This window comes from Tupaia chinensis, unplaced genomic scaffold (assembly GCF_000334495.1).
Source record: "Tupaia chinensis unplaced genomic scaffold, TupChi_1.0 Scaffold000315_1, whole genome shotgun sequence".
In the NCBI taxonomy this organism is placed as follows: Eukaryota; Metazoa; Chordata; class Mammalia; order Scandentia; family Tupaiidae; genus Tupaia; species Tupaia belangeri.
Genome location: NW_006159808.1, coordinates 1047068 through 1051814, shown reverse-complemented (window position 1 = coordinate 1051814; position 4747 = coordinate 1047068). Strand labels below are relative to the sequence as shown.

Below are 4747 nucleotides of genomic sequence, written 5' to 3'. Positions count from 1 at the left end.
CCACTGAGAATGGTCATGCCACAGTTTCTTCTCCATCACTTCCCCCTTTCAGGATTTTGGGTGCACACATACACATCCAGTGTTTTTTTCAAGCTGCTGTGCATGGACTTGAAACATGTGGTCAGCCATTTGGAAGCCAGCTCCTTTAGCCACCAGATCCCTGACAACCTGCTTATTTAAAGATGACATGAGAGGGACCAGCAGATGGCCTAATGGTTATGTCACTGAACTCCAAAGTAGTTAACCACAGTTCAAGTCCTGGACCCAGCAGCTTAAGGCTCACACCAGGTACATGGGTGTGCATGCCCAAAATCCTTCAATTATGAATACAGTATGTAAATACAGCAATAATAACTGTACCTCCATTTGTATCACCAATAGAAAGCAAAGATGCTTTCTGTTCTATTACAATCATTACAAACTCTGGAAATACCATTATATTCATCGTCACTTCAACATTTTCATCATTATTAGGCCCACCACTATTTACCACTGTGTTAATCAAGCACATATAAGGCCAGCTAGTGGCATGGTGGTTAAAGTGGCTGGATCCTACAAGCCCCACTGCATAGTTCATGTTCTAGAACTGGCAGGTAGTAAAACATGCCAGGCAGGGGGCCAGCAGTTGGTATGGTGGTTAAAGGCACTGGATTCTCATGTGGCCGACCTTGGTTCATGTCCCAAACCTGGTGGCTTGGTTTCTTACTTTCCCTCTCTAATCAAACTGGAAAATAATAAATAAAGTTAAATAATTCTTTAAAAAATGTCAGGCAGGTGTGTGTGTGTATACTCAAAATTCCAACAGGAGGGAGAATTGGAGAAGGGATTTCAGCATGGTCATCCTCCATGGGAGTGCTTTCTCACTTTCTCTCCCCAGTGAATGCATGTGCCCTCTAGTGATTCTTTTTTAAATTTGACCAGAGTGAGACAGAGAGAGAAAGTGAGAAAGAAAGCCACCAGGTCCGGGATTCAAACCACGGCTGGCCATGTGGGAGTATCTAGTGCCTTAACCACCTTACCACTTGCTGGTCCCCCACTAGTGAAATTTTAAAAAGCAAGCAAGCATATCTAGGGGCTGGCAGGTGGCAGGGCGGTTACAGGAGCTGGATTCCCACATGGCCAACTGCTGTGTGAATCCTGAACGTGATTACTTGCTTTTTCATTTTCTCTCTCTCTCTCTGGTCAAATTGAAAAATAGTAACAAATGGAATTAAATAAATAAATATTTTATAGAAAGAAAATAAAGAATATCTGTATCTCAATCACAGAGATAGCTGTGATATCTATTAGTCTTTAATATTTTTATAATCGTATTTCAAATGTTTTCTTTCATAGTGCAAAGAATTTCATTTTATACCCATACACCATTATTCTGAGAAAGGTCCGTGGCTTTGACAGAGTCATAGTTGTGGCACAAAACTGCAAACAACTCTGACCTCCCAATTTGTCCCAATCTGTTGTGCTCCATTAATCCACAGCATCAATGTTTGTTATACTTTTATACTGAAGCTTGTTCAGTTTAGCATAATAAGATTTGGTTCCTCTGTGGCTTTTCCTCATGAACTTCCCTGGATTGGATATTATGAGTTCCTTCAGGTAGGTGGAAATGTTTCCTACCATCCTTATACTTCAGTCTCTGAAAGAACAAAACAGATAGGTAAATAAATTAGATTCAGAAGGCATTTACACCTGAAACATAAAACATCTTACTCTTTCTAAATTTAAGAGTCAATACTGAGACCAGCAGATGGCATAATGGTTATGTTGCTGGACTCCTACATGGCCACCTGTGGTTTGAGTCCCAGACCACATGGCTTCAAATGCATCCCGGGTGTGTGTGCATGCATGCCCAAAATCCCAACACGAGAACGGAGGAGAAGGGACTGCAGTGTGGCCATCTTCCCTGGGGGGGGTGATTGTTCGTTCTGTCTCTGTATCTCCCATGAGTGCACGTGCCCTATGGCAAAAATCTGTCTTTTTTTTTTGGAGAGATTTTCACTGTAGGGCGCGTGCGCTCACCAGACAGACAGAGAGAGACATAGAGACAGAAAGCGAGAAATCACCCCCCAGGGGGGATGGTCACGCCGCAATCCCTTCTCCTCCATCCTCCTCTCGGGATCTTGGGCACGCACGCACACGCGCCCGGAGTGAGTTTTAAGCCACCGGGTCCGGGACACGAACCGCGGTCGACTACGTGGGAGTCCAGCGACATAGCCATTACGCTAACTGCTGGTTCCCTCTTTAAAAAAAAAAAGTCAGTATGAAACTCCATTCAGTGAACTCTCTCAAGTTAACTGTACAGGTTCAAATCATCTTCTGCCATTTATTAGCTTTGTCATCTTGCAATAGTAACTAAGCCTCTGTACGTTCAGTTGTGAAAGACTAATGAGCACAGTACCTGTAGGTAAAGAGCTGCACACACACGTGTGGCTTAGATTATTGTTACTATAGACTTGTTTTATGCTCTGGCTAGTATTTGACTGCTTGCTTTAGTAATTTAGTTTTTACAACACTGCACAGTCTACAGTGTCCTTTCACATATATTATGACGTTTGAACCATAGCAACCCTATGAGAAAGGATAGCTATTGTCACACTTAGCTTAATCATGAAGAAACAGACTCTGGAAAATAAGTAACCAGACTAATATCATGCAAATGGGGGGCAATCAGTGAGATCTCAAACCTGGGCTAATGCTATGCTTCTGCTGCATCTGGCTTACTAGGAGAAAGAACAAAGGCAACAGTACTCAGGGAGGAGGAATTGGCAGGGGTCTAATAGGTCATGAGGTGAGCACTTTGGTGCTTTTCTATTCACAGGATAGTTTGGGCCAGAAAAATCTCAATGGCCAGGAAACTTGTTAGAAAGAATCTTAGGCACCACTCTCAGCCTTCTAAGTCAAATTGCATTTTGAACAAAACCCAGGTGATTTCAAAGGTGGCATTGGCCTGCCTAGAAGCAGTGTCTACCAGCATAGCTGCCTACCTAGGTTGGGCCTCCATGTGATTCTTAAAAAATCTTCACTCTGGTTGGTGAGGGAGAATGAAGGAGAAGGGATTGCAGCATGGCCATCCCCCCTAGGGGGTGATTTCTCGCTTTGTGTCTCTCTCTGGAGAGCACACTGGCCTTATAGCGAAAACCTCTCAAAAAAAAAAAAAAAAAAAAAATTCAGGTCTCTGGCCAGCCTGATCGTAATAGCGATGGTTTGAGTGCCACATCTGACAGCTTGAAAAATACACCAGGTGCGTGTGCAGGCATGCTCAAAATCCCAAGAGAATAAAGTATTGCAGCCTGACTACCCCACTCTGGGGGTACTATCTCATACCATACTTCCAGTTGGTGCACATGCCCTATACCAAGGTTAAAAAAAAATAAGGTCTTAACTATTTTTTAAAAATTATCATTAACTGCATATTTATTTGCACATAAAAATCTACGTGTTACAAAACTGGCTGGGAGTCAGTCTTAACTATCTTTTGCCTGAAGAATACACTGGAGGTAACATCTCCCTGTCCAGTGGGAGACAAGACTGGCCAATCCTATCCACATTCCCCTCCCTGGATACTCAGTATGTATTTTTTCTAACTCAGAAGTACAATACATGACATCTTGACCAAGTTTCACCACTTCCTGGCTCAAGATCTGAAACACAGTAACAGGAGGAAAAAGATACTGTGGTATTAGGCCTGTTCCCATACCTACACTGGCGATGGTGGCGGTTGATTATGGAGACGAGCAGTCCCTAACCGTCTCCTCCACTTTAATCAATTCACAATCAAGCTTGACTCTAGAAGCTCTAACTCGGAACGGTCTTCGGGCCTGCTCTTTTCTCTACGGACCCTGTACGGTCGGCCATGCACGATGTTTCGGGTGGGGCAGGCCTGAGTCTGTTTACTAATAAAACGACTGTTCCCATTTCGAGGGGCACCTGCCCTCGCTGCTTAACCGGAGCCAAAGGGGAGGTGAGGAAACACCGTTCACCTGCTCCACCGGAAACCTCACACACAGCTCAGCCTCGACTGGAGCTATCTGGCAGAGACCTCGGTACCGCCCACGGCACATTCCTGATTGGGCGCACAGAAGGCCGCGTCGGCGCGCTAGCTCACCAGGCCGGGGAATTCCACTTCCTCTCCCTCCCACCAGCATCAGCGTTCCGGGGCGGTGCTCGCGGGGCGACGGCCCGCCCCAGCGCGAGCCAGTCGCGCCTTCCTCTCGCGAGAGTTGGCGGCTTTGAGGGCGGGGGAAGAGCGCACAAAACTGCCCTTAAGTCCTTGCAGCGCTAAAGCTCCGGTTAGCCGGCCAAGAGGCTCTCGCGAGATCCGTCGCCTCCATCCCAAGTGAGGAAACTGGGGGACGCTGTCGGGAGGGGCGTGGGGCTCCACCGCGCAGCTGCCGCTTCCATTACCTTCCTCCCATGGTCTCCTTCCGGTTCTCGATGCTTCTCTGGGTCTGAGGGTTTCCGCCACTCGTCTACCCTCCCCCTCAGCCCATGACCCGCCTCTGTCCCCCGCCCTCCCAGTCCAACCTCCGGGCTGTTTAGTAAGAAGGCGCCGTTCCGAAAGAACGGAAGGGGCTGGCACAGGTGCCCGCGGCCCTGGACTGGGGAAAGGCGCTCCCTCCACCCTTCGCTCGCCCGGTGCCCTCCGCGGCGACGGCGACGGCGGCGCTGGCGGACTGAGACGCGGCGGTGAAGAGGCAGGCGGGGGAGGGGCGGAGCGTGGCAGCTGGCAGTAGTTCCGTCAGAGCGG

At 47.5% G+C, this 4747-nt stretch overlaps 1 protein-coding gene and 1 long non-coding RNA gene across 3 annotated transcripts in view; one reads left to right on the top strand and one right to left on the bottom strand.

The window, feature by feature from the left end:
• Window positions 1-1484: 1484 nt before the first annotated feature.
• LOC102468308 (uncharacterized) lies at window positions 1485-4694 on the bottom strand. The gene is made up of 2 exons (XR_001370554.1): window positions 4405-4694; window positions 1485-1636 (listed from the first exon to the last, which is right to left on the bottom strand). It is a non-coding gene; the product is annotated as an uncharacterized LOC102468308 (long non-coding RNA).
• UBE2D3 (ubiquitin conjugating enzyme E2 D3) overlaps window positions 4199-4747 on the top strand; it is a 43246-nt gene continuing 42697 nt past the window's right edge. The window contains exon 1 of one of the 2 annotated variants that reach the window (XM_006151145.3): window positions 4199-4336. The gene's annotated coding sequence lies outside the window, so the exon portion shown is untranslated. The remainder of the gene's footprint in view (window positions 4337-4747) is intronic. The other variant, XM_006151144.3, reaches the window with a different exon arrangement.